Source organism: Lissotriton vulgaris, chromosome 7 (genome assembly GCF_964263255.1).
Source record: "Lissotriton vulgaris chromosome 7, aLisVul1.2, whole genome shotgun sequence".
In the NCBI taxonomy this organism is placed as follows: Eukaryota; Metazoa; Chordata; class Amphibia; order Caudata; family Salamandridae; genus Lissotriton; species Lissotriton vulgaris.
Genome location: NC_141695.1, coordinates 1,385,033,707 through 1,385,057,795, shown reverse-complemented (window position 1 = coordinate 1,385,057,795; position 24,089 = coordinate 1,385,033,707). Strand labels below are relative to the sequence as shown.

The 24,089-nt window shown below is 51.0% G+C and overlaps 1 protein-coding gene across 7 annotated transcripts in view; it reads right to left on the bottom strand.

The window, feature by feature from the left end:
* TAOK2 (TAO kinase 2) overlaps positions 1–24,089 on the bottom strand; it is a 1,046,857-nt gene that overhangs the window by 937,754 nt on the left and 85,014 nt on the right. For all 7 annotated transcript variants that reach the window (XM_086932114.1, XM_086932110.1, XM_086932116.1 and 4 more), the window contains one exon: positions 14,014–14,093. The gene's annotated coding sequence lies outside the window, so the exon portion shown is untranslated. The remainder of the gene's footprint in view (positions 1–14,013; positions 14,094–24,089) is intronic.

Sequence of the window (24,089 nt, the reverse complement as noted above, 5' to 3'; positions counted from 1 at the left end):
CACGTCATTCTACACATATTTTGACCCATTCACTATGCTAAAGTGTTTTTAATAACACCAAACAAGAGGTTCAGGTACCAAAATTAAATAACAAAATACAGATTCACATGAAAGGAAATTCATAGAGCCAAAGAAGGAAAGAAAGAAGGCTATATTCCCAAATTAGTTTCAGAAAAATGCTCTTAATTTATTAAACATATAAATTCAGATAAAACACATTGCAGATAAAACAAACGCTCAAAGAAAAGTGTTGGCAAAAAACAAAGACAATCAACTCATATTACCAAACACGTGGTTATCATACAAACATTACATGTACAAAAAGGAACAACAGCGGGGGGCGTGGCTAGCGGCCAACGATGGCGGCAGCAACCTAGGGAGGCTCCCGATGTAGGGCGGCATCCCGCATTATTCCGTAGGCAAAATCCGACACCTTGATCACTCAGACGATGCACACCGGGTCTGGTGTCCGAGCGGCAACCGGAGGAGCAGTTTTGGGGACAGTGGCGCTCCGGCAACCAGCAGGGAAAAGACGCGAAGGGTGGGGCCTACTATCCTCCTTCGTGCAGCGGCATAAAGTGCAAACGGAGCCTGGGCGGAAGTGAGGCATCGGCGGGCACCGATCACCGGAAGTGGGGGAACATCAGCGAACAGCGCAAACAAACCCGGGAGGCCTCGCGATCCACCGGAGTGGATTGCGGGCGATCGATCTGCTGCGAGCCGCTGCAAGGAGCAGCGACGGGACGAAGCGGCAGGCGCCGCAACACGGGTGTTGGAGCCGCCATTTTGCGAGGAGGAGACGTCCCGGGTAAGATGACCCAGGGAGGCAAGCACTAGATCCCTATGCCGGTGACCCCGAAGTGGCACAGTCAAAAATCACCGGACACAGGGGCGCAAAGTACGGGGTGCACTCCCGTCTGAGCACCGGGTCGCATCATCGGCCGAACGAAGAGTGGGCAAGGCGGGCATTGAACTGGCTGACAGCAGTAAATAAAAGGGCTCCCCCCCACCCCTGTTGATGGAAGCGCAACGGCGCTCTGCCGCATGGCAGCAGATTGTGAGGATCAGGGGAGCCACACACTGGTCATACGGAGTAACGGCCCGCAGTGAGACTACAGATATCTGCAACTTGCAAGTATGCTAACACGTACATCAGCCTATGGGGATAAAATGATGGACGAGAGGATGATGAGGTATCACCCATCCTCCTCTTTTGCATAGTAGGCCTGAGGCCGCACCGAAGGGCGGCGGGCGGAGTGCACCACGCCGGACGCGCCATAAGGGGAGGCAACACCACCATAGCGACGGACACCTCTCGAGGGGCCCTGCTAGGACAGACATTGAACACGGCGGATTGGCCGGTAAGCGGGCACATACGAGGGGAAGCTCGTGGTACCTAACACTTGGGGGTGGACTCGCGAGAACCGAAGGAAAGCGCAGACTTCAACCAGCACACCCCTTGGGGGCGAGTAGCATCCTAGGCCATAGACCATGACGGGCAAAGGCCCCAAACACAACTCCACGCAAGCCAAGCTTGATAAATTAGCCTATGACAAGCAGACTCGGACCGGATCACAGACGTCAGGCAGAGGGGGCGCGAGCAGATCACCGACACGGGACCTCGCTGAGGCCGACGGAGGAGAATGACCCGGAACGAATGGGGAGAAAATAGCCGCTGTCTCTTGCTAGTTGAACTAAGTACTTTATAGTCGCGGCTGGACACTGGCCTGGGTAGCCCGGATGAGAGCAGGGATGCCGCCTGCTCGGGGAGACGCTCTCCCCCAACACGCAAGGTTGTGGGATGGGTTAAGCACTCTGCTCAGTTGGGGAGGAGGGCAGTTGAAGGTCCGTTAAGCAGGGGGGCAGGGAGGGGGGGGGGGGGGGGGGGAGTTGTTTTGGAATTGTTGGAAATACACGTGTAAGGTCAAGATATACTGTCTTAACTTTGAGCTGCATAGCATTAGTTCGGAATTCACAAGTAAGGTCGAGATATGTTGTTTTCCTTCTGCGCCACTTAGCTAACGTGAAGAAGCATAGACTTCGGGTCACGAACCATGATAGACACACACAGGACTGCATAACTACATATGGCGGACGACCAGATACGTAGAACGGAAGGGGTAGGCGCACAAACACAGGGCTCCCCTGCGAATCTTGACATGGAATGTAAGGGGCCTGGGAGATAAGGTGAAACGCGGACTGGTATTGACCGCGCTGAAGAGGCAGAAGCCTGTCCTAGCACTCCTGCAAGAGACACACTTAACGGGGGGGGCATCCAAAGCCTTGGATAGGAGAGGGTACAAAATGATAGTTCATTCAGAATTTACGTCAGGATCTCGGGGTACTGGCATTTTAATTCAGAAATTCCTCACAATTCATTCCACTAAGCACCAAGACTGCCGGTCAGGGGTGCTTCGCGGCCCTGCAGGGACAGTGGGAGGGGCGGCTCTTGAACCTAGTTTCAGTATACAGCCCTCCGGCGCTCCACTCAGTGAAGCTCCCGGCATTAGGAGAATTTCTACTGACCCTTCCCGAGGGAGACGTTATTCTTGGCGGGGGGACTTCAATGCCACTATAGATACGCAGATGGATAGATTCCTGACGACGGCACCCACGGGAGGACCTACTCGCCTCCAACGATTCTTGACAGCTATGGGTCTAATCGATATATGGCGACATGCTCACTCTCAGACGAAACAATACAACTTCCACTCCACCGTCCATGGAAGCCTGTCGAGAATCGACTACTTCTTAGCACTGGGCGATGGTATACAACACGTAGACACCATAGACATTCATCCAAGGGGTATATCAGATCACTCCCCAATCACCCTAACAGTTTCCACTCAAGAGAAGTCTTGTAAACGAATCTACCCCATACAAGCCGCATACTTTAAGGTCCCTCAGGTTAGGAGAGCCCTCAAAAAGGCGACAACACAGTACTTCACAGAAAATGTTGCTTCGGTACGCTCCCCGGAGGTTCTGTGGGAAGCATATAAGGCGGTACTAAGGGGGCAGGCCATAAACTCGATCACGAACTACAAAAGGGAGAAAGCAACCGAGCTAGCTAGATTGGAATTGGCACTGCGAGATATGACAGCAGAGCACGAGGCCCACCCCACTTCAGACACGTCCCACGCACTACACCTCCAGCAACAAATATACACAGACCATGTTCGGAATCAAGTTAAGGGGCACATAACTGACACACAAAACAGGATTTATGAGGTGGGAGATAAGGCGGGTAGGATGCTGCCATGGTTGGACAAGAGGGCGGGGGGGGGCGGGGGAGTTCCAGAGGCATCCAACAAGTGAGGGACAAACTGGGAGAGGAGCACACGAGCCCTGAACGAATAGTGGAGGCGCTCACAGCACACTTCGAAGGTGTATACCCCAGAGCGGGAAGTAACAGCAGAGATGGCTAGGGCGGCTTTAGAGCCGATAGGGGTCCAGACACTAAGTCCTGAGGTAGCAGCTGAGTTAGATGCAGATATAACTACGGAAGAGATCCACATGGCTATACGTGCACTGAAGCCCGGCAAGGCACTTGGGCCAAATGGCATCCCTATTGAGTGGTACTAGGCAACGCCGGAGAGGTTAAGTAATGCAAATGCTACTTACCAGTATGCATCTGTTCTTGGCATGTAGGGCTGCTGACATTCATATCTGTGCATAGATCGCCGCCTAGTGTTGGGTCCGGATGATTGCACATTGTTGTCCTGGAAGAGTCTTCGAAGTATCACGAGATAGGTGGCTCCTCCCCTGGACTACAGTGCGCATGGGCATCGCCTCCATCCCCAGATTGTTTTTAGCCATTGGCAGAGATGGAGTAAGTATGTGAGTGATGCGCATGCTAAGAGTATATATATATGTAAATGAATACTGCAGCTGCTACAGGCGCCGGGGAGGAGGGTGGGCGATATGAATGTCAGCAGCCCTACATGCCAAGAACAGATGCATACTGGTAAGTAGCATTTGCAGTTCGAGGCATGTGGGCTGCTGAATTCATATCTGTGCATAGAATACATAGCAGTCCCTCCATTAGCGACGGCCGCCCGTGCCAGCTGCAGCAGTTTGAAAAAGTGTTTTGAGAACAGCCTGACCAACAGCTGCCTGCTGTTTGGAATGCACGTCTACACAGTAATGTTTAGTGAAAGTATGCGTGGTAGACCATGTGGCTGCTCTACAAATATCTTCTAAGGGAATGTTACCTAGGAAAGCCATAGAGGCCCCCAACTTTCTGGTGGAGTGGGCTCTTGGTGGAATTGTGAGAGTGCGTTTAGCCTTAGCGTAACAGATTTGAATGCATTTCACGATCCACCTAGCGATCCCAGCTTTGGAGATAGCGTTTCCCTTGTGGTGTGAGGCAAATGCAACGAAAAGTTGCTTGGTCTTACGAAAATCTTTTGTCCTGTCAATGTAGTACATTAAGGCTCTTTTAACATCAAGGGTGTGGAGCATCCGCTCCGCCAGTGACTCTGGGTTTTGAAAAAACACTGGCAACTCAATTGTCTGGTTCATGTGGAATTGAGATACAACCTTGGGTAAGAATTTAGGGTTAGTGCGGAGCACCACCCTGTTAGCGTGCACTTGGAAGAAAGGTTCTTGGATGGTGAGCGCCTGCAACTCACTAACCCTCCGTAGCGATGTAATCGCTACTAAGAAGGCAACCTTCCAAGTCAGAAACTGAAGCTCACAAGAGTGCAGTGGCTCAAAGGGAGGACCCATCAGCCTTGTAAGAACCACATTGAGGTTCCATTCCGGAGCTGGTGGTGTCCGTGGTGGAATGACTCTTGAGTCCCTCCAGAAAAGCCTTGATAGCAGGGACCTTAAAAAGTGATAGGTGTTGCCTATTCTGGAGGTATGCTGCCATTGCAGACAAGTGAATGCGGATGGAAGAATACGCCAAATTGCATTGGTACAGGTGGAACAGGTAACAAATGATGTTTTGAATGGAAGCATCTAGCGGGTCAATATCGTGGTTTACACAGTAAATGACAAACCGCTTCCATTTAGCCGCATAACAAGCTCGAGTAGTGGGCTTCCTTGCCTCCCGAATGATGTCCATGCAATCGGGGGGAAGATTGAGGTAGCCAAACTCTAGGACTTCAGGAGCCAGATCGCCAGGTTGAGCTGTTGCGGATCTGGGTGCTGAATGTCGCCATGGCTCTGCGTCAGAAGGCTGGGGGTGAGATGAAGCCTTTGATGCGGTACCACGGAGAGTTCCAGAAACGTGGTGTACCATGGCTGGCGAGCCCACGTTGGAGCAACCAGGATGAGAGTCATCGAGTGCTGCCTGAGTTTGCGTGCCACCAGCGGTATCAGAGGTGCTGGGGGAAAAGCGTACGCAAATCTGCCTGACCAGTTCATCCACATCGCATTGCCCTGCGATTGCGGGTGTGGGAACCTGGCGGCGAAGCTTTGGCATTTTGCGTTCTCCTTTGTGGCGAACAGGTCTATCTCTGGATGACCCCACTTTTGGAAGTACGGTTGGAGTACTGATGGATGTATCTCCCACTCGTGCATTTGGTGGCTGTGCCTGCTGAGCAGGTCCGCCATCTGGTTGTCTTTGCCCGGGAGATGCTCTGCCATGAGGAAGATGTTCCTCTGAATGGCCCACTTCCACATGCTCTGAGCCAGATGAGACAGCTGCGGAGAGTGTGTGCCCCCCTGTTTCTGAATGTAGTACATGGCCGTCATGTTGTCCGTCCGGATCAACACGACCTTGTTGCACAGATGTACTTTGAATGCCTTCAAGGCCATGAAGATTGCCATCAGTTCCAAAACGTTGATGTGCATCTTCCTCTGCTGTAATGTCCATAGTCCCTGCACTGTGTAATGGAGTACATGCGCTCCCCATCCTTGGAGAGAAGCGTCCGTTGTCAGGATAATCTGTGGCACAGGCTCCTGGAACGGTCGGCCCTTGCAAAGGTTTTGTGGATTCCACCAATGCAGAGAGTTGTACGCCCGACCGCTCACCAACACTAGGTCTGTCAGTTGCCCATGAGCCTGAGTCCACTGACGTGCTAGGCACTCCTGAAGCGGACGCATATGTAGTCTCGCGTGCGGGACGATGGAGATGCAGGAGGCCATCATGCCTATCAACTGCATGAACACTCTCGCTGGAAGCGAGTGCTGAGGTCTGAATCGTTGGATCAGCGTTTGGATACTGGCGATTCTCACTGAGTTTGGCTGCGCAGTGGCTGCCAGAGTGTTTATTGTCGCGCCCAGATACTGCCGTATATGGGCGGGTTGGAGATGGGATTTCGGATAGTTCAGCGAGAATCCCAGATCGTGCAGGAGATGAATGGTGCGGGACACGTGGTCGGCGCACTGCTGTTCTGACTTTGCCTGAATGAGTCAGTCGTCCAGATAGGGGTAGACGTGGACGTTCTGGCGTCGTAGATGTGCTGCCACAGTCGCCAGACACTTTGTAAAGACCCTTGGCGCTGTGGTGACCCCGAAAGGCAGAACCCTGAACTGGAAGTGCTGGTCTTGAATCGTAAATCTGAGGTACTTCCTGTGGGAAGGATGCAGGGGGATATGAAAGTATGCATCCTTGAGATCCAGCGTAGCCAGGAAGTCCCCCTGTTGAAGCAGATGGAGGACCTGCTGCAACGTGAGCATATGGAAGTGCTCCGACAGAATGTACCAGTTGAGGGGCCTGAGGTCCAGGATGGGCCTGAGGGATCCGTCCTTTTTGGGGATCAGAAAGTAAAGAGAGTAAACTCCTGTTCCCCTTTCCGGCAGTGGAACGAGCTCTATTGCCCCTTTTTGCAGCATGACTTGAACTTCCTGCTGCAACAAGTGCAAGTGCTCGCCGGACATAGGACGGTTTCTTGGAGGTATGTTTGGAGGAGTGGAAGTAAGTTCTAGACAGTAACCGTACTGGATAAGTGATTTGACCCACCTGTCCGTGGTGATGGATTTCCACGCGGGCAGGAACTGCTGGAGTCTCCCCCCGACCGGTGTTGTGTGGTCGGGGGGCAGTGACAAGACGTCACTGTTTGTTGGTGGAGGAGGACCTGGAGCTGTTGTTTCCACGTCCCCTGCCTTTAACGTTGTTGCCCCTGTAACCACCTCTACCTTTGTTGGTGTATGAGGTTTGGGTGTTGCTCTTATAGTACTGTGAGGATTGCGATGCCTGACCCCTTGAGGTGCCTCTGTTATTGGAGCGGCGAAAGGAACCACCCCGAAACTGCTGAGACTGGAGGGCCCCCATAGACTTAGCAGTGTCCGTGTCTTTCTTCATTTTTTCAAGTGTCGCATCCACCTCAGGGCCAAACAGGTGGTCACGATTAACTGTTTGGTTCAAGATGGTCGTCTGTATATCAGGTTTGAAGCCTGATATTCTAAGCCAAGCATGCCTCCTTAGCAACACGCTAGTGTTGATTGCCCTGGAGGCGGTATCAGCCACGTCCAGCGCACATTTGATGGAAGCGTTGGTGATCAGCTTCCCCTCCTGAATTAACATTTCACCAGCCTCCTTGTACTGATCAGGCAAGTGCTGCAGAAGTGTTTCTAGGGTGTCGTAATGCGCCCTATCGTAGCGTGCAAGTAGGGCCTGCGTGTTTGAAATGCGCCAAATATTAGCTGCCTGCGCAGCAATTCGTTTCCCTGAGGCTTCAAATATTTTTGACTCTTTGTCTGGGGGAGGAGCGTCACCCGTTGTCTGCGAGTTCGCCCGCTTACGTGCGTTGGATACCACCAAAGAGTCCAGCGGCAAGTGTCCCTTGATGTATGTTGGATCCGAGGGCGCTGCCTTGTATTTTTTGTCTAAGCGAGGATTGATGACTCGCGCCCGAGTGGGCTCCCTGAACACCTCTGGCGCGTGCTTCAGCACTCCCTTGAGCATAGGCAAAGTCTTGACTGACTTTTCAGCCACTGAGAAAGTGTCAAACAAAAAATCGACATCCACAGGATCTGAATGTAGGTCGACATCATGATTAGCTGCAGCTCTCTCAATCAGGGCGTTGAAGGCTGCAGAGTCCTCTGTTGGAGAAGTCTTTGCTGCAAAAAGCTGCGGTTCATGACCCAACTGAGGGTCCTCAGGGTCTCCTCCGGCAGACCAAGGTTCATGTACCTCCTCTGGATCTGAGTAGGCTGGATAATTGTACTCGTCCTCTTCATCTCCGTCACCTTCCCCAGCGTTTGAATGCGTCGGTGAAAGTTCCAGATTATGTGGAGATGCAGGCTCTATAGGGGCAGAAGTACCCGCAGAGTCCTTCTTGTTTTTGAGTGGAATTCGATAATGTTCCAACACCGGCTCCGTGGTGATCTTTCGTTTGAGGAGAGAGAGCTTCCCGGTGTTGACGTCGATAATAACCTCTCGACGCTCCTCTTCTGCGAGTGGCTGGAGCCGAGGCTTTGGCCTACCAATGACGCCTTGGGCGTCGACACCACCTTCAAAGGCACCCCGGCCCCATGCTTCGGAGCGAAAGCTTTCGGCGTCGTCTTCGGAGGCAGCGTGAAGTGGATAGGCGCTTGCGCTTTTGCCGGCTTTGGAGTATGCTTCGGCACCACATCCTTCGGTTCGGGAGCCACGGCGTCCTTCCGAATCCGCTGCAGGGACTCCATGACCTTCTTTGTTAAGGCCGGGGAGGGCTGGACCGGCTCGAGCGATTTCCCTGAGTCCGGCGCCGGGTCGGCGGAAGGCACGGTCTTCGGAGCCGACACATTACCATCCTTGGCCTTGACGGCCGGAGTCGGCGGAGCCAGAGCTTCGGCGCCGTCCTGACGCTTCTTCGGAGCCTTTTTCGGGTCATCGACCTCGACCCCTTTCGGCGCCGACGCGGCCGCGTCAGACGTCTTAGTCTTAGTCTTCGACACCGGGGTCTTCGGGTCGGCCATCTTGGCGCGGCTCTTGCTGCCGGCCATTTTGAATTTCTTAGACGTTGAGGCCTCTGGAGCCTTCTGTCCCACCAGTGCGACTTTCACTTTCGGTTTCGAAACCGTTGGTGTGGACCCCGATGGTTTCACTTTCGTTTTCTTCAACGGGAGTGGCACCTCAGAAATGTCCGTGGCCGGGCCCGGAGGCGAGGTCGTGGGACGATTATCGAGGTCTTGGGTAAGGCCCGAAGGCGATCCCTCGACCTGGGCCGTATAGTGTGGGTTGACCCCTGAGTCAGTTTGAGGATGCTCCTCCTCTGAGCTATCCTCCACGGTGGCAATGGCCCCATCGTCGTCCCCTACCTCACCGACTACTTCATCAAACTCCTCGTCTCCCGCGTCATAGTTTTCTTCCTCCGACGCCGGGCTAGAGTCCGAGACTTGAAAGACATTGTCGTCTCCAACGTCTTCTTCGAAGATGTTGTCTGGCGGGGGCGCTGATAACTGGGCCTGGAGTCTAGCGGCCCGACGAAGCTTAAGAGTCTTCTTACACCGGAACTTTGAGCAGGCCATACACCTGGCCTCATCATGGTCCGGCGACAGACATTTGTTGCACACTGGGTGCACGTCGAGGTGTGAATACTTTGAGGTGCACACCGGGCACCTCTTAAACGGAGTTCGTTCCATGTGTGGAGCGTCGTGTAGGCCCGTCCGCGCCGAAAGCACGTGGGAGGGCAGCAAGAGTTCGGAGCTGAAGAAACAGTTAAACCCGAACGAAAACGATACCGACGCCAAGCCTAAAGACCTTTTGGTCTTAAGTTAGGAAAGTTAAACAACTATCGATTCCGACAGAGGGAACCGAAACACATCCGAACCCAATGGCGGAAAAAACAATCTGGGGATGGAGGCGATGCCCATGCGCACTGTAGTCCAGGGGAGGAGCCACCTATCTCGTGATACTTCGAAGACTCTTCCAGGACAACAATGTGCAATCATCCGGACCCAACACTAGGCGGCGATCTATGCACAGATATGAATTCAGCAGCCCACATGCCTCGAACATACCTGTTGGCAATGTACAAGGAATGTTTTGAGAGGGGCGTGCTTCCACCAGATCAGAGACTGGCAACATAGTAGCAATCCCCAAGCCGGGGAAACCACCGGAGGATTGTTCCTCATACCGCTCCATCTCATTACTTAACGCAGAAGCTAAAATCCTGGCCAAAATCCTTGCTGCCCGACTTGTGCCACTTCTGCCTGACCTCATACACCCGGACCAATCCGGATTTATGCCTCACAGAAATACGGCACTGAACTTACGCCGAGTGCACGGGGTGCTGGCAAAGGCAGATTCGATCCCTGAACAGGCGGTCGTACTGGCCCTGGATGCAAAAATGGCCTTTGACCTAGTAGAGTGGAACTATCTGTTTGAGGTCCTTGCCCGTTTGGGTTTTGGCTCCAAGTTTATAGCATGGGTCAGACTACTGTACACCAACCCAGTTGCACAGGTGGTGGCAAATGGACACATCTCACGAACATTCCCTCTGGGGAGGGGTACCCGTCAGGGCTGCCCCCTCTCACTATTACTCTTTGCAATCGCATTGGAACCACTAGCTACTTTGATAAGAACGACACCACTACTGAAAGGAATACGCTGGGCGGAGGGCTGGGAAGACCGGATCTCCCTATATGCGAATGACATGCTGGTATACCTAACAGACCCAGAACATGGGGTGCCGGCGCTCCTGACTCTCTGTAATACCCACGGCAGGACATCGGGATACACGCTGAATTGGAATAAATCGGAGATGTATGTCCTGAAGGGCCCTATCCCGACATTGAGTGCAGAATGCCCCCTAAGGTCAGCTGGCTCTTCCTTCAAATACTTGGGCATCTATGTCACAAGGGACCCAACGGAATTTATGCAAAAAAACTTGATGCCTCCCATGGAGCGACTTAAGCAGGACGTTAAGTTCTGGGCGGGGCTGCCTTTAACGCTGTTGGGAAAAGCCGCACTTTATAAGATGATGTCTTTGCCCCGCTTCTTATATATACTTGAGAACACGCCATACCCGGTGGCACCAGGATACTTCAGGAAGGTAGCGGCATTGGTGTCAAGTCTGCTGTGGGGAAACCTCCCAGCACGCATTGCGCAGGCCAAACTACATAGAGGATGGTTTGACGGAGGAATAGCGCTGCCTAATCTGAAATTATACTATTGGGAAGCGCAATTAAAACCCATTAACCAATGGTTACATGCTCCGCAAAATGACCCAGCATTTCGGGCTGATAGGGCGCAGATCGGCACGAACAGCTTGCTGGCCCCGCTGAACGACCAGGGAAGAGTGCGTAAATTGGAGGGACCCACTAGACTCACTGCAGCGCTATGGCATACAGCGACAGCAGCGCTAGGCTGGAAAGGGAAAATAACAAAACTTACACCACTGTGGGACTCCCAAGCCCTAGGGAACTTGAGGAACAGCAGAGGCTTCTCACATTGGGATACTATAGGGATATCCACGGTAGGGGACCTATGGGAGAAGGGAGAGGTGGTTCCATTTGACCGATTGAGGGAACTATACAACCTGGGAGTGAGGGAGTCGTACCGATATGTTCAGATACGACACGCGCTACTCGCTGCCATCCCCCCCGATACGGAAGTGCCGGAATCCTCCCAGCTTGAGGACCGCGTCCTCACAGATATCATGATTGAACATGCGACATCACTTACATACCGCAAACTACTTAACAACTTACTGGACCCAATGGCTCTGTTGAAGGATAAATGGGAGGGTGACATAAATGAAATGGACGAACACGAATGGAATGAGGCGATGGCGTCACCAAAAGAAGTTGGTATCTCCACGAGACTAAGACTCATACAACTAAAAGTCTTGCATAGGGTGTACTACACAAGGACGACACTGCACCGCATTCACAGAGCACAACATCCTTACTGTCTTCGTGGGTGTGGAGAGGAGGGCACATTCTTCCACACATTATGGGATTGCCCACGTATCCAGGAATACTGGAGGCAAATAATGTGTACTATATCACAGACATTAGAGACCTCCTTGGTTACCGAGCCACGAAAATGCCTGCTAAATATATGGGACCCCAACGATCTGTCCAGGCACGGTCAACTCTGGACTACTTTGGGTATGATAATAGCTAAGCGAGACATTGTGCAGCGCTGGGGGGCGGCGGAAATACCAACAAAATCACAAAGGTGCTTAAACATGGATAGGGTGATGGTGACGGAAAGGGCAGTATACTCTGGCCGGGCCTGTCCGGGGAAATGGAATAAAATTTGGACCCCGTGGAATGTATATAGAGGGGAGATCTGTGATCCCTTATTGGAGGACGATCAAACAACATTGGACGAGGAAGAGGACTAACAGACTCCACGGAGTTCTACAGGGAAGGGAGGTCACAGGCCACAGGGTAGATCTAGGACTTCGAAGGAGAGCAGTGGGGGGACCTGGAGGAAGTGACACCCAGGGAGCTACATCCAAGAGAGCCCAATTACTCCTAACATCACGTCTCTGCGCAGTCGGTGAGGGAATTAGTATAGGTGTGCACTGAGGGAGCGCTTCTTGGCACAGCTAATGCGAATAACTACCAGGAATAGACGACCGCAATGTGATTTCTTTATGTTTTTTGTTGTTGTTTTTGTTTTAAAAAAAAAAAAAAACCTATATTGATCGACAGACTATTATGAACAAGGTACCTTCTTTTGAGTTAATTTGTAATTATTATTGCAAGAGAATTGCATTGAGCTTTAAGCATTACCCTTATGCATTGAAACTATCAAAATGTGATTGCGGCCAGCCCTATGGGTTGTAGGCCAAAAGCTGTGTGAAACTAAAAAGGTACAATAAAGGTTTTTGGAAAAGAAAAAAAAAAAAAAAAAGGAGCAACACATATAGTATGTCCTTCACAAATTATGGCCACAAGAAGCGTCAACAGCGTTTCAACCGCTGGTTAACTATGCGGTCATCATCAGGACGAACAGTGATTAGAGCGTTTTTAATAGCAGAACTGAGAAGCACAGGTACTCTCCTTTTCAAATTACTCAGTACCGGACCATTTAAAGCACTGCTAAAGCCACAACAAATCGCTAGTTTAAGTGAGCGCATGTGTGCATTGCCAATTAAAATAAATGTGGGAAAATACTAGCTGTAGCATTGTCTTTTGCTTGTTGCAAAAATAAACGTGGATAAATACAGAAAAAATGCCCAAAAAATAAAAATAAATATGGATAAATACAGACGGAAATGGCAAAAAAATGAATACCATAAAACTGGGAGCCCTAATTATAATGCACATACCAACATGATACTAGATATGAACAGGTTTTGTTTGTAGTACAATTTTTTATGATTAATGGCTCCATCTACCATCAACTCAAGGGTACTGCCATGGGGACTTGCTTTGCCCACACCTTTGCTAACCTCTTCATGGGCTAGTGGGAGGAGCAGGAGTCCATTGCACCAGAGACGTGTGGCTCAGGGGTTAGAGGCGGCAGACCCGGAAGCTGAGATCGGCCCTGAACCAGGGTTCAATTCCCCGCCTCGGCGGGTCTTGGGCTCAAAAATTTCACGGACTCGATAATTCTCGCTCCGGTGCCTTCTCGACTCACGGGTTCACACTCTGCGACTCTGGGCAATAGCTTGCTTAATCTCCACAACGGCCCCTCGCGGTGGGATGCCTGGCTTTCACCTTGTGGATACCCTGCCGGGGTTATCTCACAGGGGAATACCAGGACGGGTTCCCTAAGCAAGCGCCGGGAAACCCTTTGTGGGTAGCTGTGCGCTATATAAGCTCAAATACATACATACACACATACATACAGAGACTATAGAGGAAATTGCCAATGTGGTACTTTGGCTTGGATTCATTGATCTTTTAAGAATCTGTAAGAGCACACAGGGAAAGCTTTGCAATTTGTATGGAAGCTCAGAATGAACATATTGAATATAGATTTCTCATGTACCACTAGCAAGAGCAGGATAACATTTCTGGATGTATATGGAGAGGCTGTGTGATAGTGCTTTGCAGAACACCTAACTAACTGTTTTCGTTTTCACTGTAGGGAGATTACTGCAAGAGAGCAAATTTAACAGTTACATGGCAGAAAGTTAACATCCACTGTGGAAGAGAGCACATCAAAGTGAGACTAACCTTAGCACAAGATTCTGATTTCCCGCTGCATGGTGCGGTTATCATCCGGAAGGCTTCAATATGGCTTCTTTGGCAGCAATCTAAGCAGGAACATATTGGGTTAGTTGATTAAATAAAACTTAAATACACCTAAAATGTTATACAAAGGTTAGACAATATTCTAAATAAAACATTAGCATGTCATGTACACAACAGCAACATCCCTTTTTTAAATATTTTCTACACTTCCAACAAAGTCATACAATAACTTTTTGTCACTTTAGAGGTCAATTTAAGGGAGCAACAAATTACTGATAGATCTACACAAAGATTAACAGCTAGACTGAACTAAAATGTAATTGGAAAAAAGCGAAAGTAAAGGAATGTAAAACTGATTTCATATGTTTTTAGGGCCAGATGTACGACACATTTTACCGGTTGCAAACGACCTATCCAGTTTTCTGTTAAGGAAAACAGGCTGAATTCCAAAAACAAAAAACTGCTTTATTAAAAAAGCAGTCACAGACATGGTAGTCTGACGACTCATGAATATTAATGATGCAGGTCCATTGTGACCCATTTGGAAATCACAAACAGTATCTGAGACACTGTTGTGCATCAAGTTTTGCAACTCACAAATTGCGAGTTGCTAAAAATAGAGTTTGAGAGTCGCAAAAACTGACAGTCATACATGTGACCACAAATGAATTAAAGACAGGGTGCAAATTATCCCATACAATATCTATTTCAAAGACATAAAAAACCAGACCGCAAGAAATTTGGAGTCGCTAGATTACACAGATGTTGTGAATGCACCACCTTTTGAGGTGGGAAAGAAATACTTATGCTTTCAAGGAAAAGCTTACTTTACTGAGGAGGCAGAAAATGCATATAGAGGGATCTGGTAAACAGGTAGGTACTGGGGGCGTGGCCAAGATGGCGGCAAGGTAGGGAGCGATTTGCTGAGCAGTCCACCAAAAATAGCTTCTAACAGCGCCTTTGGGAGTCCCGATAGCCGCTCCTTGCTCAGGAGCATTCCCTCCAACCTACTGGACCCTGATCGTGACGCCGAGTGACCGGAGATCCCGGTCTTTGGCACACGCAGTGAGGCGCAGCCTGGCCTGCGCCGTCTGTGCAGCAGCGGCGGCCTCGATTCAGGGGCGGTCCTCACCAGGGGCCGTCGAGGCCGGCATCCATCTCAGCGGCCCGCACCGCTCGGCCCGGAGAGCGAGGGGGTCGCGCACCGCCACTGCTGGGGTCGGTGGCGTCCTGCCCGGAGGTCCTTGAGGTCCAGCTGACGGAGGGGCAGTGACCGTGCTGAAGCTGAGGAGTCGGGGACCCGCTCGGAGGCTTCGGAGCTATGCTCTGCATCCACCGCGATCGGCGCGGACAAAGGTGAGCCTCCCTCCTCCTCGAACCACGGATGACGACCTGGCCTGATAGACGGGGAGGCATCTGGCCTCAACCACCTTCCGCGATACCAGTGGAAACTGTGCTGGTGAGACATTGGTGCAGCCTACGGGGCCCGGGAATCACTGGCAGCCCGCCTGGCGCCTGAGCACACGCATCTCTACCACTGTCGGGAGCACCGGACGCCTGACCTAGGCGGATTTCGGGAGCGGGCCCTGGGGGAAGTGGGGCGATGACAATGGAGGGGGCTCCCCTACTCCCTCACAGCTGCAGATCGGTATTGGCGGCGCAGCCCACTCCCCAGCCTCTAATTTCATTGGGACGGTCGGTCATCTTAAACAGGCCGGGGACGCAGAGCCAGCGCGACCGCCGATGGAGACGCCTGTGTTACGAAGGACTCCTGAGGGGATAGCCGTGACTCGAGAGGCTCTGCACAGCGGCTACGTGCCTCCCCGGGCGATAGCAAATTCACACGTTTGTTTTCTGAAGAAGCAGACCAACTCAAACTACTGGGGAAGCACAACGTCCCCGTCGGCCCGGCTCCACATTGAAATCCCTGCGCAATGAGCCCGACCGGCCCACGCCACAGGTTGGAAGGAGAACGGGGATCCAGCGCTAAGCCCAACCCGTGGAGGAGGAACAATTGCACACCCTTTGCCTGGTCTGATTAAGTGGCGTATGGGAAGATACACGGAGCACCTGGAGAGGCTTCTGCCGATGTACTCTGCTGCCGCGGGCCCCAGGTGTTCCTGAGTGCAGGTCTCAGCTGAAGTGGGCGGATCGGGTAGCGGTTGCAGGTCGCATGGGCGGCGCCGATCGGCCACGCTGGGTGCTCCTACCCGTCACCGGAGGAGAAATCATCAAGCTCCCGTCAGGGACCGTGAAGTGGCACCCTTCTTCTGAGGTACCCTGAGACAAGCCGCCCGGATATTTCGGGACTGGCAGGGAGTCCGGATCACCTCCCATGGGACACAGGACACTCACCAGCGTGATTACATTCTAGAACATTCGATCATGTCCTCATCTAGAACAACGAAACAGAGGTCCCTACAAGATATCTTTAGTAGAGCTCAATCTGTCCCCACCTTGGCGTATGCCATGCCACTCCCAACATGGCGTCCTCGCAGCCACCCGCCAGCTCCGCCGACTAACCTATACTAAGGCCTTCTTGGAGTCGCTCTTCAACACTCTAAGAGCTGACATACAGACTGTGAAAACAGACTTGACGGCCAAGGTGAAGGAGATCTGTAGAGATGTAGATGACGTAGGGGAGCGAGTGGCTACGCTAGAAATTAAGAGTGACACTACAGCGATTGAAATGAACATGCTTCAGCAGGAAATAATTTGCGTCCAAGATCAGCATCTGGATAACCAAGTACACCTCGAGGACTTGGAAAACAGGTCCTGCAGACACATCAGAATCCGGGGGGTTAAGTCCACAGACAACACCAAGATCTCTTCGCCTTCACAGTGGGCTTGGTCTGACACATTCTGGCGGTCCCGGATGGCTCGGACATAGTCCTCGACAGAGCACACCGGGTGGGTCCGCCACATGCGCCCAACGCCTGATCACCTTGCATGGCCGTTGGCAATTCTGCCCAGTGACGGAACATCTTTGGCAATAGGGGATCCTATATTCATAGGGTCACCTGTTCCGCCTCATATTTCGATTCAATGGTAGGCTTCACCAGATGCGCTCGCTCACGGACTCTTGCCATTTGCTGGGCTTAGAAGTTCCAAATGAGGAGGAGGATAGCCAGAGCACCGCCTCTGACCCGAGACCACTCCGTCGGGTGGCAGCGCCAGGGCCGGCGACGGCGGGCCCGGAGACCAACCAAGGCGGGCATAGCGAACAGCCAACAGGATGCCCTTGCGGAGAGGAGTCAGACAGCTGAATGACTGGTGGATGCGGTACTCTACTGAAGCAGGCTCCCTGACTAGTGGTCCACGGGGGGGGGGGCAGCTCCACCACCACGACCTCCTGGGTCTCCCGGGACCGCAGACAGTACTTTGGGAACTTATCCTTTTTCCTGGTTTCCCTTCCCTTGTTCTGGTTGGGGCTGATCTTCGGACTATGCTCCTTTTGGGGTTGTATTTTGGTTATGGGTTCCCTCATCCACCACTCTTTTGTTCTCTGTTTGTATCCTGCCGCTTTCTGCATCACTCAGCTCATTTGTCGTCCCCTGCTCCCTCACATTGACAGCAGCATATGTCACAGCCTAGCCCACTCGCTGTCTACTGATGCTAGGCGACTCACTTAAAATCCTCACGTTTTACGTAAGGGGCTTGAACAACCCGACCAAGCGCAGAGCGATCCTTAATTTCCTAGAGCAGTCTAAGGCTGACATATGCCTTTTACAGGAGACGCACCTTCTCTCTAGAGATCACTTTAGGCTGAGGTCCCGGGCATTTCCAACACAGATGTTCTCCTCCCACTCTACTGAGTCAGCCGCAGTTGCCATACTGGTCTCCCGCTCCTTCCGGGGCCGGGTCCTTCAGAAAGAGGCAAAAATCAAGGGCCGCCTACTCTCATACCAATTTTCTTGGGGGGGGGGGTGGTCACATTTGTAGTGGACTACTTTCTCTGCTCCTCCTCTCTCGGAACCCATGCGCTCAGCGTGACATCTTGACGGTTTCACTTTCGGATCACTCCCAGGTCCTGGTCTCCTTTCTCCTGCCAGCATCGGAACGACCTCTCAGACACTGGCACTTGTGCGACACACTGCTGCATAACACCTCTGTCATCCAACAGGTTCAGAGAGCCATCTCAGATTTCGTTACCCACAATGCTAACTCAGACACCTCCTTGGCAAAACAATGGGGGGGCCTTGGAAGCAGTCTTGCGATGGGTCTTCATAGCAATATCCTCAGCTGCTAATAAGGAGCGAAGCCGCTAACGGGCGGAGCTCACCCAAAGGGTGTCCAAGCTGGAACAGATGCACCAACGCACTGGCGCTTCCCGTGCCTGGCGTCAACCCTGTGTCAAATGCAAACACCTTGCCGCCCGAGAACAGGACAGGGCCTAATACGCAGCCCTCTGTCTTCACCACCCCTACTACGTGGAGGAGAAGGGGGGGTGGGGGGGGGGGGGCACAAATGTGGACGTTTATTGGGCAACAAGTTGCGGGAGGCTACGCAGAGGCAGGGAGTCCACTCGATCCAGGCGCCGGGAGGCGAGCTGGTTTCCGATGACACGGCTATTGCGGAAACGTTCCGGGACTACTATGCTGACCTTTCCTTAGATGCCCGGACTAGTGCGGAGTATATAGCTAGTGCACAGACACCTGCCCTGTCACAGGCTCAGGCTGATCAACTGGACAGAGCAATCCAAGTACAGGAGGTCATCTCTGCCATTCCAGTCTTAAACTTGGCAAATCACCGGCCCGGATGGCTACACTGCTGCCTTTTATAAGGCATTCTGCTGCCAACTAGCTCCCATCCTGACGGCATTGTTTAACACCTTCGAACAGACTGGAGCCACAAGCCATCTTACCTCGAGCAGTGAGGTAGCCGTGAGGGGAACGGCCACACATCCCAAGCGCTCAATCACCGCGCCGCCACCAGCAGAAAGGGGCAGGAGAACGCGACGCTGCTCCAGGGACTCACACTGCTGTGAGAACTACATCACCCAGCAGCACCGGGGGCCTGGCGCGCTCGTGACGCTCCCGCCGTCCCGCCCCACGGGACGCGCGCGGGCGGGTGCCGGGCTAAAACCGGGGACAAGGGCAGGCCGTCTGTGCCCGTCTGGGGATTGTCGAGGCCAGGCCGGGCCACCCCCCTGACGATAATGGGTAAGAGGAAACAACTATGCAATGGGGGTCAAGGGGGCCAGAAAGCCAAGGTGCCAAGAAAAGCTGACACCATAATCTCATACCTGACATCAGCCATGGGGGTCATAAGAAAAGAAATAGCGAACGCGGAAAAAGAACTGGGCATTCCTCCCTCGGGGGTTGAGGGGGCTGAACTTCACCCCTACAACCAGTACCCTCCGTTGGAGTAGGCCCCACCACACTTGCAGTACCTGAGCCAAACGTGGACAATCCGGCATTACTGCCCCTTCATGAGGATGTGCCTAGTACATCTGCACAATAGGCAAAGAGGGGTAGACCCACAAAGAAGTGCCAGAGAAAGACTAAACATGGGAACAACCAACCAACTGACTGGGAGGATGTCCTTGTAGGCAGACGTAGTGCAAAAATCGAAGGAATGATAAGCTCACATTAAGAGCCGGTCCTGATAAGCATCGGCAAGGACATTGTGGATACATTAAACACTTGTGTTGTGGGGCTACTTAGAGATGTGAAGCTTTAGAAGCTTTTGTACAAGAATATCGGGGGTTGTTTGGCGCAGCGACTTCTTCACAGCAACCGTCTTTAACTAGAGTAGGGCTATATATGTCCAGGGCCAATGTTAGTCCTAGTAACATCCAACCCAGTACAGATGCATCTGATGCTAAAGTAGCCCCAGATGTATCCTTGAGGGTTCTCCCTCCCTTGGGTAAAGCCCCAGAAAAATTAAATAAACAAAAATCACTTGAACTGAACCAGCCAGTAAATAGGTTAACACCTGCCTACTGTCAAACGAAGTTACACCTCCCACCTGAAGCGGTCCCATTAGTGGCAGTACTAACAGGGGTCCCCCCTTTGGGGCGAAATGTCGATGAAAGTACTCAGGACCTTATGAGAAAAACCAGAAGTTGGTGTAGCCATTACTCTACCGGGGTGTAATAGCCGACTTTTTCGACCCTCTTTAGAGGGAGGATGATGGAAGATGACTCCAGCCTATTACCCTTGCAGTATAGGGATTAGGACTATAAGTAGGACCTACCCATGAGGCACAGTAGTGCATTTTCGTACCCTTTTCCTTAGATCAGGGCTTATAAACTTAAGCTAGGGGATAGATATATAAGTATTAGTGAGGATCCGTCCTTTTGCAAGAGTATTAGTATATCTTCTATGGAGTTATGCATATTTTGGGCCTTGTAGGCCTTAAACAGGACAGACTCCATCTTGCCCTCTGCCTGGTAGCTTGAGAGGCTTTTTAGGTCAAGTGTAATGTTTTAGTTTCAAGGTGTTGTTCGCTTGGAGAGAACCGGTTCAGGCTGGCCCTTATCGAAAGACCGTATTTTTCTCCACTCCGAAGACACAACTCCAGGCCGGCCGGCTGGGAACGTGCCCTTGGTACGGGGAGGTACAAGAATTTGGTGGGCGGCAGGTTACTGGCCGTAACTTTCCATGAAGGGACAGCTTCTATATTAGCGAAAGTGTTAGGCAATGAGTCAGTCAGTCTGTAGGCGGCAGCTAGCCGTTAGCATCTATGCCATTAATTATTCTCAAGGCAGACAATCGCCATTTTGAAGTCCGAGAAAGATTCCGAAACCAAGACTCTCTGAGAAAGACTGAAGGAGAAATAGTGCGGAGTGCACAGAGACAGAGAGAGACGGTAACTAATAGCGAGCAAGGTTCCAGTGACTTGGAGGGAAGCAGAGGAGATTGAGCATAGCGGTGCAGACGTGTACCCGCGACTGCTGAGGTGCGAGTCCGAGACGAGCCAAGACACAGAGACGAGACGGGAACCTAGATGACTGCCGAGCCCAGACTTCATATTAACCAGGTGATCTCTGCCCTTTCCTTGTGAAGCGCGCATTCTAACCTTTACTTTTCTTTGCAGCATATATATATATTGTGTAGTATTGTGTTTATTTTTATTGTAATAAAAACACCCCAGTTCTTAGTGAACCGACATGTGCCTTGTATTCTTGTTCAATCAGGGTAATCTGATCTTCTAGTCAGACATTGTTTGCATGAACGGATGCGAATCCCGATCAGGTAAGGAGTGACTGAGTAAGTAGGGAGATAGGGAACATTTGATGCCAAGAGCAGAAGGTACATATTGTAATTCGGAAAGCCATACCAATTTCTATTGTCGTAGTTCTATCCCGAATAGATAACAACAGACTTCATCCCTAAGTGTTCATAGGAAAGTGATCGTCGTTGGTACACGGCGTTAATGAGAGCACCTAAGGTAGATGGTGTGTAGGTCTGCCGGATTGTGGACCGTGTGTGAATGAGAGCACCGGAGGGACACGGTGTGGAGGCCTGCCAGATTGCGGGCCGTGTGTAAGTGAGAACACCTAAGATAGAGAGGTGTGTAGGTCTGCCGGATTGCAGACCGGGTATAAGTGAGAGCACTGGGACTGCAGGCCCATGTGTGTGTAGGCGCGCCGGATTGCGTGTCGAGTGAACACTGATGGTGATCAGTGCGTAATGGTACATAATCGGACCTGCCCTAGGGTAGACCAGTCTGGGCCTAAGTGGCCGCGAGACTAATAGGTGTGAATAGGATATTGTAGAAAAATAATGCATGTTTATTGCTACTTTCCCCATCCTTAGGTACGAGATGTACATACATATATCCATATCCATTGTAAATACGTTCTAAGGAGGGAGATGTTTACGTTCCGGCTGGGTTAGAGGGGCTCCTAGGAGCTGATTCCATCTGGTCCGAAAATCTGGTCGGTACACGGGGATATAGACATATCCACTAGTATAAGCATGGTCAGAAGAGTGGGATGGGTTGGCCCATGTCAGAAGTTTATAGAAGGGGACTGTATCGTTGTAAATTTTAACACACAAAACATTGCTGAACGTCTATTTTGGGATGTCTCAGAATTGTTAAACTCGGCATTAGGCCATTCCCATTGGGTTTTTTCTATCCTCCGCCGCCTAAAAGGTTATGGCATCCAGTCATAGGACAGAGTAAATCACTTGTTTCACATCAGAATGTAGTGCTTTGCCCACAGACAGCTCCAGCAGTTCGGATCTTTCCCCGGACATCTGAAACCCCAATGGACACGGGCTTGCCACTGGCCAACCGTTTTTCCCCGCTACCTGAAATGGGGGAAGGCGACTGGCTAGGGGACAAGTCAGGGTCACCGGGTGAGACCCAAGTCCCTAAGTGCAGAATTGTGAGCTGGAACGTAGCAGGAATAAGAGCAAAGGTGGGTAATGAAAACTGGGAGAGGTTTCTAAAAACCGACGATATAATAGCGCTTCAAGAGACCTGGGACCCCCTAAACAATTGTTCGCTGAATGGCTATAGTCACTTCTATATACCGGCAAAACGCAGTAAGGTGGGCAGAGCCAAGGGGGGTTTAATTAGTTTGTTTACCCTGGAGCTGAAGGGCTCACTGATTCAACTTGACTCAGTCTGTCACAATTGTCTAATAGTGGAAATGACAGTATCTGATGCTTACAAAACACTATTTATAAATTTTTATAATTCTATTGATGAACATAATAATTTAGTCTCCGAATTTTTTGTCTGTATATAGCCTAAATTCAAATACTTTTGAGATCATACTGATGGGGGGACTTCAATACTCATCCCTGTGATCAACTCTGTGCTAGTATGGGTTATGAGGGGCCCTTATACTCTGCCCCCACTCATTTTGAGCACTCTAAACATGATGAATTGGAACATTTTTTGGCCATCTGGAACCTTTATGAGTCAGCCTGTGGGGAGGGTGGTCATAGGGCCCCAACGTTTAAGGGGAAAGACGCAGGTACAATTATTGATTATATTTTTTTTAACATCTTTTATTTTATCTAGGGTATTAAGGTATAAAACCATTTTCTCTGACTTTAGCGACCACAACCCTGTGATACTTGAGATGGCGATAGGGGACGCCTTGGGCTTTAAGGATGCTCCTCATAAGGGAGGGAAGGATGTGACCCTGAAAGATCAGGGGAGAAGATTAAAATGGGCCAAAGTAGTTCCAGAAACCTTCCTGCAGGAAGTTCTGTCTAAGTCTGAAGTGGAGGTTGACATATGCCTGAATAAAAAGACCCAGGGTCCTCAGATGATTGCCGCCTTTGACACCATTTGTAGCCATATTAACCAAAGTCTACAGAATGGGAGAAGTCAGAATACAAACACCGGCAAAAGGTGGTTTAATAATAGCTGTAGCAAGGCACATGCCGTCCTCCTTAGAGCACTGAAAGCCAGCCCTAAAGATAGGGGGCTTATAGTGAGCCTAAGAACAGCCTATAAAAAAGCCATACACACCAGAAAACTGGAATTAAAGGAGGAAGCGTGGTCCAAACTTTCATCACCTGAGGTCTGGAAAGACAGTGGGAAATTCTGGCCGACTATAAACCAACTCTTGTTCGCCACTGAATCGAACTCACCCCTCGACTGTAATATCCCAGACAATGACCTGATAGCTCATTTTGGGAAAATATATAGCTTGCCAAATAAGGAGAATGGCATAGAAACCACTCTACCTGAGATCATAGTCGCTCCGGTGATATTTGAGGTTGAAAGGGCGCTAGGGGAGACTAAGAACAAGGCACCCGGCCCCGACGGGGTCCCCGCCGACCTGTTCATGGCGGCTCCACAATTTTGGTCGAAAATCTGACTAATGTGTTTAACGTCCTGGGCACAAACAGTCTCCCGGCTTCCTGGTTCAAATCCATAATTGTCCCGGTTTTAAAAAAGGGGGATAGGCATGATCCCTCTTGTTACAGGCATATCTCTCTGATAGATTCCTCCGTAAAAATGTTGGATTGTGTCATCTTACACAAACTGACGGAGTGGCTTGAATACAAAAGGGTCCTGTCTAACACACAATATGGATTTAGAGCAAAAAGGGGTACACTTGATCAATGCCTTTATCTCCAGCTCAT